At 46.1% G+C, this 14,864-nt stretch overlaps 2 non-coding genes across 2 annotated transcripts; both read right to left on the minus strand.

Annotated features, from left to right (window-relative positions):
• Positions 1–2,045: 2,045 nt before the first annotated feature.
• Trnap-agg (transfer RNA proline (anticodon AGG)) lies at positions 2,046–2,117 on the minus strand. Its single transcript has one exon. It is a non-coding gene; the product is annotated as a tRNA-Pro (tRNA).
• Positions 2,118–3,941: 1,824 nt separating this feature from the next.
• Trnap-agg (transfer RNA proline (anticodon AGG)) lies at positions 3,942–4,013 on the minus strand. Its single transcript has one exon. It is a non-coding gene; the product is annotated as a tRNA-Pro (tRNA).
• Positions 4,014–14,864: the final 10,851 nt, after the last annotated feature.

Here is a 14,864-nt window from a genome sequence, read left to right on the forward strand (position 1 = left end):
GACATGACAGCTTTTATCATTTGTTCTCTTGCCTGTTCTATCTCGATCGCTGAGTACACAATTAAAATCTCCCATAACAATGACTTTTCTATGCGCGCATATGTGCGCCTTTAACGCGGAAAAAACATCTTGTGTTCATCGCATATATTGGGTGCATATATACATATCACCCGCCAAGAATCATTACCTACAGCAAAGTCGCAGTACACTAGTCTGCCAGAAGGGCACGAAAAATAATTTTCGATCAATAGCCCGGGCAGCTTCTTAATAAATAAAATAACACCTGCCGACGCTCCTTTGGCATGGCTCACTACCGCGTAATACGAAGGCGTAAACCTTAGTACCATGCCTCGGGTCTCCTCCTCCCCTTCGACGTTTGTCTCCTGCACGGCTAGAACATCGAGGTCTTGGTCCACCATCATCCGGTACACTTGGCTTTGTTTACGCTTGGTGGCCAGACCTCTCACGTTTAGCGTGCCCAAGCTAAGCGTCGGGTTGGTTGCCATTGCTTATACACGAAAGAGAAAAAGGCCCGGAGCAAAGGGCTCACCGCAACGTCTAGCCAGCGGCTAGACGCCCCCGGGACCGTCCGGTGGTCTGGCATGGTCCGTAGTCGGTTGTAGCATGTCACCCTCCTTCCTGTCCCGAGGAATGTTTGTACTGGGCTTGAAGCTGCTCCTTCGTATTATTGTTGTCTTTGCAGGTGGCCCGTCGGCGTGGTTCTTAGCAGTTGCATTACCCGTCGGTGGCGTCAAGCGGCCTTTTGAAGGCAGCGTTGCCGCTCACTTCCATAGCGTCGCTGTCTTGGAACGAATCCCCACCTCCTGCGACGTACGTGGCATCATCGGATACAAGGCGGTTTTCGCTGCCTTTCTCCAGTTCTTCTGAAGAACCTGATGACTCTTCTTTCTTTTCGGGGGTAACAAGGACGCCTTTCGTCTCTCCCTCTGTTTTTGTTGTCGCCTCCGCGTTGTTGGCGCTCTCCTGGTCACCCGCCCCTTTGGCGGCGTCCTCAGCTTCAGCAGCATCCATTCTCATCTCTGCGGCGATTTCGCTTGCTGGTGGCCCCACGGCTGTGGCGTACGTGCGTACGCACTGATCTTCAGTGTGGACAAAGTTACGGCATCGCGAGCATCGCGGCACCTTGCACTCGCGACGGACATGCCCTCCACCCTTGCACCGTAGGCACTGCATTGGCCATCCAGGCACCACGACAAGGGCCAGTTCACCTGCAACTCGGATTTGGTGCGGAAGGTCGTCTACTTTCATTCCGCTCTTCAGTTTCAGAAGAACAGTTCGAGACGTTGAATCCTTATCTCCGACACCTTTGACGCGCCAGCGTTCTCGCGTCACTTCAATGACCTTGCCAAAGGCTGCCAGCGCTGTCTTTACATCTTCGGCCTCCACCCAGTACAGCAACCAATGAAGGCGAAGGCGTACCTGTTGGTCTTGAGGGTCGACGACTACGCAGCGACGCCCTTTCACGTTGAGTTCTTTCAATGCCAGCAGTTTCTTCGCCGCCTCGTCGTTCGAGAAGGTGACCGCCCAAACATGATTGATCTGGTAGGCGCCAAGGGCCACGACTTCCGGTAGCAATTCAGTCGGGACGAGCACGTCTCGGAAGTCTTCGACCCTGTAGGGCCTTGCTCGCACGTCGCCATGCAAAAACACGGTGTTCTTTACAACAGGTCCCTTGGGCAGAGGTGGCAAAATAAACTGATAGCTCACTTCCTCGTTATCGATAAGCCTGTTACCGCGGCTGATAGCCGCAAAAGCTGCTCCATCGGAGCCCATGATTCACACGTCCACACAGCTCGGCTGCCGGAAGCAGAATCTAGACCAACGAGCCACCGTTGCTTATGTGTGAGAAAGTAACGCACTGATCACCGTTTTCAGTGCCGTGCTGCAACAACAAAGAAAGAAGAGCCGCCTTACGCTTGTTATGAAACCTGTCGTCGATGCTGGTGGAGCAGAAACTTATCTAAGAGAGCGCTCACCACGGTGCAGTGCCGTTATCTGTGCCAAAAAAAAAGAAAAACAGAAACGGGCTCGTCCGGGATTTGAACCCGGGACCTCTCGCACCCTAAGCGAGAATCATACCCCTAGACCAACGAGCCTTTTTTTTTCTATTGCCATTTCACAAACACAAACAAAAATTAACAGATACACCATGTACATATTCTAAATACACCAGCTACAACTCGGCCGGTGTATGTGGCTTAAAAATGTTTCACAGAAGCCAATTGATCCAATATAGGTAGCCATTCTGGGGGTTCACATTGGGCTCTGAACAAGTCTCGGGTGTAGATCACACTCTCAACAAAATAGTGTCTTGCTGAGTTAGTTTGTATATGAGCATGCCTAACATCCATCCTGGTCTTCCATACGGTATGCATGCAAAGCAACATTAGCATATCACTCGGCACTTCCCCAGTATCCGCACATGAAAGAAACCGGAGTCCAAAAGGGCATAATGGCAATTCTTTTTTAAGAGTTCTTTGCAAGACATTCCACAGGAATACGGCATCGTGGCAGTCTAGAAAAATATGTTCTATTGTTTCCGGTTTACTGCAGATTAAACAATTTACTGACCAAGGTACAAACAGACCTTTACTTTGTAACCATGGCTTGACAGGGAGAGTGTCGGTATGTATTTGAAAAAAGAATGTTTTAACTGAGGGCCTGATCGGCATTTTTTTAACACGCTTTAACACATCGCGTTCAGGACCTAGCTTGTAGATAGCTCGATAGACAGGTGTTGGTAAGAATACATCAAGAATATCACAATACAAACGCTTTTTCGTAACATCAGACAAGTATTCATATGAAAACCTTGCCTTGAGCAAGCGTATAGACATTACCACTTCACGCAAATAAGAACTAAGCAGTCCTGCTTTCAAAGAAAACGATGATACAACAAAATAGATAGATAATTCTGTAATCGTGCTTGGATCACAGTTCTTAAAAATACATCAGTTTGATCCCGCACAAAGAAGAATCTGCTCACCAACTGCTTGAAGAACAGATGCGAGAGCCCTAGACCCCCATTTTTCACCTTATGAAACAAATTGCACCGGCTGGTGCGCTCCCACTGCGATCCCCATATAAAAGTCGCGAATACTCGGTGGAATTTTTGAACCGAACTTCTGGCCATGGTCATCACTTGCAACACGTAAAACACTTTGGCAATAAAAAAATATTGCAAACGGAAGCTCTTGCAAATACTGAAAAGTTATGGCCACCCCATTTATCGGTAGTACGTTTAACACGTTCGTTTTCCTCAGTCCAATATTCGTCCGCATTTCGGTAATAATTTAGTATCATGATTGTACAGCCAAATTAGTGATTAACAAAGAATTCAGTGATTCAATTCCTGTGCGGTCAAGCGTGAAACAAGGATGTCCTTTGTCTCCTCTTCTTTTTGCGATTTACCTAGAACCCTTTTGTTTAGGTTTACTTGCAACACCGCGTATTCGAGGCTATACATTTTTGAGCAGTGAAATTAGGGTTCTAGCGTATGCGGACGACATAGCTGTGTTTTGTACTCATAAGAAAAGCGTGGAAGAAGGTGTCGAAATAGCTATAGCTTTCTGCACAGCAACAGGTAGCGCGATCAGTTGGCCGAAATGCCTTGGATTTTGGCATGGCATCTGGCAGAGCACACCCGATGTGTACTGCAATATGAATTGGACAGCTTCCCCAGGAAAGTACCTTGGAGTTCCACTAAATTATTGCCTAGACCAACGAGCCACCGTTGCTTATGTGTGAGAAAGTAACGCACTAATCACCGTTTTCAGTGCCTTGCTGCAACAACAAAGAAGAGCCGCGTGACGCTTGTTATGAAACCTGTCGTCGAGGCTGGTGGAGCAGAAACTTATCTAAGAGAGCGCTCACCACGATGCAGTGCCGTTATCTGTGCAAAAAAAAAGAAAGACAGAAACGGGCTCGTCCGGGATTTGAACCCGGGACCTCTCGCACCCTAAGCGAGAATTATACCCCTAGACCAACGAGCCACTTTTTTTTCTTTCATGGTATTTATTACGAATACGTAAGATATTTCCATAGCGGCCAAAACAGTCTTAGCCGCGTCTACAAGCACAAAACAAACACTTCACAGTACAATTATTACAGTAAGAGTTCTCTAAAAGGGAGGCAAAAGGATACACGTCATTCACAACGGATACCAGTCTGGTTGGGAGTCTCTCTGATCATAAAAGTCTTTCAGCTGTGAAATCATCCGAATGAAATGTGACTTCGAAATACAATTGGTTCTGCATTCCGGTCTAGCATGCGAGTTTTCCATAAACTGTGCAACCCCATAAGCAGGAGCATACCAAAAGGCACATCGTCACATTGAGGTGGTATCAGATATCGTATTGTATAAGCATTTATATCAAGATCCTTTATTAAAGTCCTTTGGAGAACGTCCCAAAACAATATGGCATCCTTGCAATCAATAAAACAGTGTTCTATCGTTCCCGGTACATTACAGAGACGCCAGTTTATCGAAGATACAAAGATTCCTTTCCTATTTAACCAGGTTTTAACAGGTAACTTTTCAGTGTGCACTTTGAAGAATGTTTTAGTGTGAGGAAGAATAGGCATTTTACAGACCCGTGTAAGGACGTCATCTCCAGGTAAGCCGATGTACAGCGATCGGTATAACGGAGGTTTAAAAAGCATATCAATTAGATCTTTATAGAGATTTTTCCTTGAGATAGAGAATAAGTACTCATTTGAGAACCTCACTGCAAGAAAACGCACTGAGAGGCACACTTCACGCATGAATCCCTGCAAATATGGATGTGAAGCAAAATTTGAAATTACTAAATTTGGTAAAACGTTGACGAGATTAACTTGCAAGAATGCCCGAAGTAATGGGTGAGAACAGTCTCGAAAAAAGATGAAACGAGACACTAATTATCTAACATAAAGGTGAACCAGGCCAAGACCGCCTGCACTATCTGGTCTGAAAATATTGTCACGCCTCATTGGCTCATAAGATGATGACCAAATAAAGGTTGCAAATATTCGGTGAAACTGCTGTATGTAAACCCTGGAACAATGAATTATTTGCAGCACATAGAAGAGTTTTGTTGCCAAAAATAAATTGCTCGCTTTAGCTCTGCCAAAGGCTGAGAGATTATGTGGAACGAATGTATGGGCATAGCGTCTTAGGGTTGGTACACGTTCTCTCCAGTAATGTGCACTCGACTTATTTGCATGCAATGGAACGCCCAGGTATTTTGGTGTTTGACAAGTCCACTCAATACCAGCAAAATATGTCGGTTTAAAGATCCATGATCCAAACCAAAGCCCCAAACTTTTAGCACGGTTCATTCGTGCACCAGTAATTGCTCCAAATTCCTCTATTTTAGACACCACATTTGTGATACTGGGCTTGTCCGTGCAAAAGAAAGCGAGGTCGTCTGCATATGCCAGCACTTTCACCTCTGTTCCAAAAACACTGAAACCATGAATATTAGTAGAGTGAATAACGTTTAAACACAGTGGTTCCACGTAAAGGGCAAAAAGCAATGGCGACAAGGGACAACCTTGCTTCACTGAGGAATGAATTGACACAGGCTTGGATAGGTGACCATTGACAATCAAACCAGTTGAACAATCATTATAACACAATTTCACACCTTTAAATATAACGGAGCCGACGTTAGCATGCTCGAGAAGAGAAAAAAGAAAAGAATGACGAACCCTATCAAAAGCCTTAGCTAAGTCTACTTGTAGCATTGCTAGCTGATCATAAGAACTGGAACAATGTTCCAATACTGTACGGGCAATGTGTATGTTTGTTTGTATTGAGCGGCCTTTCAGGCCGCAGGTTTGGTGAGAACCAATAAGAATCGACATTGCAAATTGTAGTCTCTTTGATAATACCTTTGCAAAAATTTTATAGTCTACATTAGACAGCGTAATAGGTCTGTAGCCTTCAACAGATCGCAGTTTCTCTCTGTCGGTGTATTTTGGAATGAACACTGTATGGCTTCTAGTGAATGACTGAGGAAGAGTATCCAGATGAAAAGCAAGTTTGAAAATCTTGAGTAACACGGGAGAAAGTAGGAATTTAAAGGCTTTATAAAACTCGCCTGAAATGCCATCCGGACCCGGCGTCTTTGATATCGGTAATTGGTCAATAGCTAATTCTATTTCTTGTTGAGTGAAAGAACCACTAATCACAGAACACTCTTCTTCAGTTAAACGGGTTACAAAGGATACAAAGCGTCTTACCACATTATCATTTTGTTTATCAGAAGGGGCGTTAAACAATGCCGTGTAGTAAAACTCAAATTCCGACATTATTTCCTTTGTATTAGAGACCAGAGACCCGTTCGAATAAATATCTGGTATTAGCCTGCTTTTTGCATTGTGTTATTCATCAAGTAAAGTTTGACGTGTCGGTTCCTCAGAATGTAAGTACGATTATTACGCGATCGAACACGGGCACCTCTGTAGCGTATTGCGTCATATTCCTGAAGTGCACATTTAGCTTTAGTAATTTCGTCCACATAAGAGCCAGGTGCCTCACATTCTATATCATAGAGATAATGAAGACTTTTCAATAAAGTATTTATTTCTTCTAATTTTCTATAGAATGACCTCACAAACCCGATTTCAATCACGATTGACCGAACGTCTTGTTTGAAAAGCTCCCAAGAGGCAAATAAGGCATATCAGCAGCCAAACAAGTTTTGAGTGCCACCCGCGCACGAGAAATGAAGTCCGCATCATTCACAAGTGAAGAGTTAAGTTTCCAGAGCGCCCAGTTCGGTCTGAAATTTGAACGAGTGTTTTTTCCAATTTGCGTGGTAACAATGCAGTGATCTGAAAAAGAAACAGGTTCTGCTTTACAGGACATTTCAGGGGATATAAGAACCGATGAAACATAAACTACGATCAAGTCGTGTGTGGGTACTTCCTTGTGCATGTGTATAAGAGGGTAGGCTACTCGATGCCCCTGTGTCTATCAGTCCAGCCTTCTCAACTATAAGAGACAACACTTCAGCACTCCTATCACTACGACTAGGCCCAGTACGGTCATTTCGACTGCACACACAATTGAAATCGCCCATGAACACAACATTACGGTCACAGTCAAGTAAGGTAGCTATGTTCTCAAAAAGATTAATGCGTCGCGGTGCATCAGTAAAGGCATATACATTGATTAGGCGCCATGGCAAGCCATACAACATAAAATCGCATTGTATAAGTCGCCCCTCACTGTCAACATTAAATGCGACAGCAGAATATGGTAAACTCTTCCTGAGAAACAAAAGGCAGCCCGCCGAAAGGCCCACAGCATGTGACACAAATACATGAAATACAGAGAGAAATGGCTTCAAAGCCTTCCCAGTGTCCTCATCGCTGTCTATGTTCGTTTCTTGAACGGCTACGAAGTAAAAGTGTCTGCTGAACAGCAACCGGCGTAGCTGCACCTGTTTCTGGCAGGACCGGAAGCCACATACGTTAATTAACCGTTGCAAAAATAAGTTGATGTTACAGCGCCATGGCGACTACAAGGTATGCCTCATTACTGCATGCATTGACGTGGCGGGGAAGGCGGAGGCGAATCCTGCCCCGTACCAACTCCAGGTCTCCTTGATCTCGAGCGTCTGCACTTACCAGAATGCTTTGATGTTCTCCGACGACGTGACTGTCTAGGACCGCTTGTTGAGTCACTTTCTTCACTCGTAACCATGTTGCACGATGCAGGGCGCTTAGTTGCAGTATTTCGGTGCAGACATGTTCGTCTGCAGTGCGTGCTGTAAGATGGTGCTGTGCACTAGGCGGTTCCGTCTTCGAAGTTTGTGCAGCAGTAGCCCGACTGAGGGTATCCTGTTCCCTCGCCATTGGATCAGAAGCAGTCGGCATTTCCTTCACACAGTGGAGCGTCATATCTGCATTTTCTGCCTTGTCTTCAGATATCACCGCGACTGTGCACTCACTTCCCGATGCCTTGTCGACAGCGTTGGCGTCAGACACTACAGCACCTGGAAGGTCACCCGTTGCATCTAAGACTTCAGTAGCATCCATGATATGGTCTTGCAACGCATCGTCGTGTGGTCTTGGGCGATTCCGTAGTTTACCGGCGTATGTCACCACACATTCTTGTGCAGGGTGCCCGAACCGGTGACAATCTTCGCATCGCGGAGTGCGGCAGTGTCGGCGAATGTGCCCGACTCTGTGGCAACGTAGGCATAATGGTGGCCGGCCAGGAATGAGTACTAGGCTCTGTAGGCCACAAACAGTCGGTAGATGCGGAATGTCGCTGACGAGAACTCCGTCCACCAGTAACACTACGACGTTTCGATTAAGTGTGCGCATCTGTTACATATCGGACACCATCCAAGTTTCTGCAGATATGGCTTTAATCTTCCCAAATGACTGAAGTGCTTCATGTATGTAAATAACTTCCATGCGTTCAGGCAGCCATAGCAGCTTCATCTTAACTTCTGTAGGCTCAGGGTCTATCACAACACAGCGGCGTCCTCGAACCAGAAATTCACCACAAGTGACTAGCTTGATATTAGTTAGCGCTGTCTTGCAAGTCACCATCCACACATGTGACATTTGAAATTGACCGATCGAGCGTATGTCTTTGAGATCTATAACGTTCCGGAGAGCATCTCTAAAGTCTTGGGCCCGGTAAGGACGACCAGCGAGGTCTGCATGCAGAAAAACGGAGTCGGCGACGAGCTTACCGGAGGGCAGACGAGGCAGGACGATACGATAATCATTACTGCTGGTAGAAACCTGTGCAGTACCTCGGCTTGATGCCGATTGATCCTTTGTGGCAGAGAACATCAAAAACGCGACCGTTTAGAACGGCGTCTTCGTCTTTCGACCAACGAGCCACCGGTGCTTATGTGTGAGAAAGTAACGCACTGATCACCGTTTTCAGTGCCTTGCGGCAACAACTAAGCAAGAAGAGCCGCGTTATGCTTGTTAAGAAACCTGACGTCGAGGCTATTGGAGCAGAAACTTATCTAACAGAGCGCTCACCACGGTGCAGTGCCATTAACGGTGCCTAAATGAAAAAAAACAAAAACGTACTCGTCCGGAATTTGAACCCGGGACTTCTCGCGCCCGAAGCGAGAATCATACCGCTAGGCCAACCAGCCATTTTTTTTATTAAACTTTTATTCAGAAAAATGCAACTAGGTACATAAAAGCCACCTGCAAGTGAGCTTGAACAAATTGAGGCAATACATTCTTCAAGGGCATTTGCACTATTTGTCTCAAAAACGGGTCTCTCTGGTCCCGCATGAACATAAAACGCGACTCAATTTACCGAATGAACAGACGCCAAAGGCCGAAGTCTCCGTCTTTCACCGAGCCAAATAGATTAGTTCGGCTGACTCTCTCACAACTGGAGCCCTAAATGAAAACCGCAAATATTCGGTGCAGTTTTAGTACATGGACGCGTGAGGTTGATAAAAATTGCAACATATACCACACTTTGGCAATCAAAAACACATTGCACGTACTGGGCCGAGCAAACATCGATATTTCACGGCCCTGCCATCCTCCGACTTTCTCCTTCAGCCTTGGCGTCAGTTCATCCCAGTAACCTGCTGTTTGGTTATAATGCTCGAGAGGCACGCCTAAATACGTAGAACTTCTTGCCCACATAAGGCTCGCAAATATTTCTGATTTAACGTGCCATGTTCCGTGCCAGAAACCAATACTTTTCTCCCAGTTTATCGCGCAGCCAGTCTGTTTACAAAGATCTTTGGTGGCGCTTATGGCTTCTTCTATAATTTTAGGTTGAAGATGAATATGAAGAAGACAAAGATACTCTTGAATAGCCTGGCAAGGGAACAAGAATTCAGGATTGCCAGTCAGCCTCTACAATCTGTAAAGGAGTACGCTTATCTATGTCAATTACTCACAGGGGACCCTGATCATGATAAAGAAATTTACAAAAGAATAAAATTGGGTTGGAGTGCATACGGCAGGCATTGCCAAATCCTAACTGGCAGCTTACCACTGTTATTGAAAAGAAAAGTGTGCAATCACTGCATTCTACCGGTGCTAACATATGAGGCAGAAACTTGGAGGTTAACAAAGAAGCTCGAGAATAAGTTAAGGACCGCACAAAGAGCAATGGAACGAAAAACGTTAGGTCTAATGTTAAGAGACAGGAAGAGAGCGGTGTGGATCAGAGAACAAACGGGGATAGCCGATATTCTAGTTGACATTAAGCGGAAGAATTGGAGCTGGGCAGGGCATGTAATGCGTAGGATGGATAACCGGTGGACCGTTAGGGTTACAGAATGGATACCAAAAGAAAGGAAGCGCAGTCGAGGACGGCAAAAAACCTAGTGGGATGATGAAGTTAGGAAATTTGCAGGCGCAAGTTGGAATACGCTAGCGCAAGACAGGGGTACTTGGAGATCACAGGGAGATGCCTTCGTCCTGCAGTGGACATAAATATAGGCTGACGATGGTGATGATGATACTTTTTCGGTCGGTGCGAAAAACACCTGCGTCATCAGCGTGGGCAAGGATTTTCGCGTGATGTGTCTGAAGCCTGAAACCATGTATTTTCGTTATAAAACTGAGGCGGAAGGGTTCAAGGTAAAGTGCGAAGAACAGTGATGACAACGCGCATCCTTGTTTTATAGATGACCGGACGTCAATATTCTGGGTGAGGTTCTTGTTAACTATAATGCGCACCGTACAATAATTATAAGCCACGGTTAAGTCTTCTAATCACACTTTGCCAACATTGACATGCTGAAGCACAGAAAAAAGAAAATTGTGTCTGACACGGTCGAAAGCCATAGCGAGATCAAGTTGTAACATAGCAACTCGTCCTGAGGTGGCATCACAACATTCTAGAACACTGCGGGTTACATGCTCATTTGTACATATTGAACGGCCTTTTATTCCGCATGTCTGGTGCGATCTATCGAGAAGCATAATAACGCGTTGCAAACGTTTAGTCAAAATATTTGTGTATATCTTATTGTCCACATTTGTAAGGGTTATTTGGGAATAGGGCCCTACTGACAAAAGTTTAGCAGGATTGTCCGTCTTAGGCATTAAAACCATATGAGCAGCGCGAAAGGAAGGCGGTAACCATTTTTCTCATAAATGTTGCTAATTACTTTATGCAAAATGGGGCTGATTTCCTGGATGAACATTTTGTAAAAAGCTGCTCCTATTCCATCTGGGCCGGGTGTTTTTCCTGGACCGAATTTTTAATGGCACTTCTCACTTGATCTATACTTATTGGCTGTTCTAATCGCATCTTAATTTCTTCATCAAGCTCATGTATTAGGCTAATAATCTTGGTTCTTACCCAGTTTTCTCGCTCCTTTTATTCGCAAATAATTCGCAGTAATGCTCAACAAATACCTGCTCAATTTTTCTTCTGTCTGATATCACTTCATTGCGATAGTGGATCTGTCGTATTTCATTTCGAGCCGCATATTTTCTTTCGACAAACATCGCTCGATTGCTGGGCATTTTGCCCAGCCATATCTTCTCAGCTCGCGCCCTTATCACTGCGGCTCTGTACTTTTCCGTTGCAATTTCTTCTAGCTTGTTTTTCACTTCGAGAATTGCTTTCATGTACATGCCGGGATTGCCGCTTTCCATACACATAAGAAAATCGAGTTAGCACTGGAGTACCTTTTCATTACTCTTTTGCTTTTGACTATTAATGCTTCCCTTTCAATCGGAATCATCGTGATTGTGTTATTAAAAATTCCCACTCAGCTGGCCACCCATATGATTCCGTGAATGCCATTTGTTCAGTTTGTTTGTTGCTCACTTCATAAGTCTTTCGTCCTGTAAAAGTTTCACATTGAATTTCCATAAAGCCCAATTAAAAGCGCTTTTTCTCAAGTTGCTTCCTAGTGTAGCCATTACAAGGCTATGTTCGCTAAATGACAAATGTTTCACTTCATAGTGGTCACAATCTCTGGTAAGGTCAACTGTAACACATATCCGATCCAGCCTAACACAGCTTCCGCACTGGTAATGGGTATAGGTAGGGCGGCTTCCTCTTAACAATAGATATCCAAGGTCCTCTGAAAATATTCCTGAAGCAAGTAAAACAAGCAACCGTGAACTTTTATCTCGCACAGGGGTGTTCTTGACTCGATCTTCAGCCAAACACACACAATTAAAATCCTCAAACATAATTAAACGTGTTTCACTCTTCAAAAATTGTTCTGTCTTTAGACAACACAACACGCTCATAATCGGTGTTTGGTACGTACATACAGATAGCACGCCATTCCCTCGCGCAGTACGAAAAATCAACAATAAGCAACTATCGCGCGTCTGACGCAACAACCTTTTCGCTTTCGATGCATACGTTATTTCTTATATAAATTGCACAAACCCAGGATGTGCCTACTGCGTGGAATCACAAACATTAAAATGCCTTCGAAAAGTTTCCACCATGCGATCCGTCTGCTCCTCACATTCAATTCTGGTTTCTTGCACGGCTAATATGTATACATTATTTTCAAGAAACAGTCGGTTATGTTGATTTTGTTGTTTCTTGGTCGCCAATCACCGTACATTAACAGTGGCAACACGTAAGGGAAGAGCGAGCCTTTCGTCGTTTAGTTGCTAAGAGCTGATGGATCGCGCAGTGTTTATCTCAGAAGGCAAGGGTGCATTAGAGCCTTCACTGAGTTGCGGCGGTGGTTGGTCAGGATGAACTCGCTGTCTGTCGCCAGCCCCGTCAACCGAAGTTTGGTGGCTGGACGGGACAGCATCGTCGACGCGTCATCGCTTTGGCGGTCCCATATTGCTTACTCACCGAGGGGTAGCGAGACCCTGCCTTTATTCCGGTGGTTTCTCCGCCGGGCGTCTATCAGGAGGAATGTTCGGTTTCGGCTTTAACGATGTTTGTCGCGTCAAAGCCGTTTTCATTGGCGGCCCCCCGCCACCTGCACCACCCATATGGTCTGGTTCACCAACACAGTCACTGTGCATACGCTTTGTCGACGACTCTACAACGCCTTCCACTGTTTCACACTGCACTGGTGATGTTTCATTTAGCGGTGTCACCTGATCGTAACTTGACGGTTTAATTGCTTTGCGGGAAACCATTTTCGGACATTTTCTTGTGCACGTCTTCACTATCTGGACCTGCCGGATTTCCTTTCAGCTTTTCCATTTCAGTAGTTGTTGATTAATGTTGCTGCATCACTGCCGGGGCCGTTTCCACCGCTTTTTGTTTCACCGTCACCGTCGCTGCCGCTTCTTCAGCTTCAGCCTCGTCCATGATATTATCCCATAGGTCAGCGTCCTTTCTGGGGCCCGTTATGTTCGTGGGCATGCACTGGGTTTCGTCATGGCCGAACCGTCGGCACCGTGAACATCGCAGAATTCGGCAGTGGCGGCGGATATAACCTTTTCTTTGGCAGCGCAAGCAAAGTGGCGCCTTGCCTGGAATAACTACGAGAGAAGGCCCACCGGCGACACGTACTTGATAGGAGATATCTTCAATCGCGACTCCGGGGTTTAGCTTGAGGTTCAGCACGCAAGTTGTCGTACCTTTTTCAGAAATTCCAAGGACACGCCAGCACTCTTTTGTCGATTCCATCAGCTCGCCGTATGGTTCAAAGGCCATACGAATGTCGTCGTTCGTCACATTAGGAAGGACCCAGTGGAATTTCACTCGGAGATCTTGGTTATTCGGGTCTACTACCAGAAACTTTTTACCTTTCACAGTAATATTCTCAGTCCTCATCAACTTCTTCATACTATAAGACGGAGACCGACCAAGCTGTCCCCCCCCCCCCAAGCGCTTTTTATTCCAAAAAGGGAACGCCCCAGCTCATGCACGAAGAAGTAGAACAGGGAAGATGATGATGGCTATGTACAAATGAAAACGACGAAATACGTTAATAGTGCTTACACTAACTTCCCCCCGCAATGGAAGCGGCCAGCCTGGCCGCAGATTAGAGATTATCTAAACGGGGAGTGAAGGGCTTCATCCGCGAGACGTGAACAATTTAGGCATTCCGGCGGCGCCGGTCAGTGACGGCGTGTACTGGGCGCACCAGATAGTTCACTGCAGATGTTTGGTACACAATGGTGTGTTGGCCAATGTAGCGTTGAAGGAACTTCTCACAGAGGCCTGGAGTTCGGACTGGAGTCCAAAGGAGGACTTGGTCTCCAGGGTGAAAACGGAGGTCACGGCGTTTGTTGTCGCATCGACGTTTGCGCTGAGCTTGGGTAGCTTCTGTGCTTTGCTGGGCGATTTGATGGCAATGTGCAACTCGGGCAGCAAAACCTTCTGGAAGCAGTAGCGCACCCAGGATTTCTGACATGGGGGGGGGGGGGGGGTTGACAGTTTGCCAATACCATCTAAACAGCACTAATTTCGATTTCTTCACGGGAAAGTGTAAAAAAAATGCGCGATTTGCGAGTGTGCGGACGATTGCGCGTCTTACATTTTAGTTGCAGTACTCAAATGCGTAAGAAAGGAAAAGCGGTTAAACAAAAGGGGCGGTTAAGTCGGCCTCAGGGGTGGGGGGTTACAACCCCCGAATCACCCCCCCCCCCCCCCGTCGGTGCGCCACTGTCTGGAAGGGACGCGTTAGGCGAAGAAGGTGCTAAACAGAATTCTCTGTCGGATATGGTGGAGGCGTGTCGTGTCATTACCCCCACTGCCGAAACGGCTGAAGAAGTGGCCATCGCCCTGGCCACTCTAGATCCCACCTGTCACACCATCGTGTGTGACTCTCGCTCAGCCGTCACTAACTTCAGCAAAGGCCGTATTTCTCCTCAAGCTCTTCGTATCCTCCGCCAGGCACCACACTTTAAAGAAAGCATGATCTCCCTGACATGGATCCCGGCCCACGCGGGCACTGTCC

This window comes from Dermacentor silvarum, chromosome 7 (genome assembly GCF_013339745.2).
Source record: "Dermacentor silvarum isolate Dsil-2018 chromosome 7, BIME_Dsil_1.4, whole genome shotgun sequence".
Lineage (NCBI taxonomy): Eukaryota > Metazoa > Arthropoda > Arachnida > Ixodida > Ixodidae > Dermacentor > Dermacentor silvarum.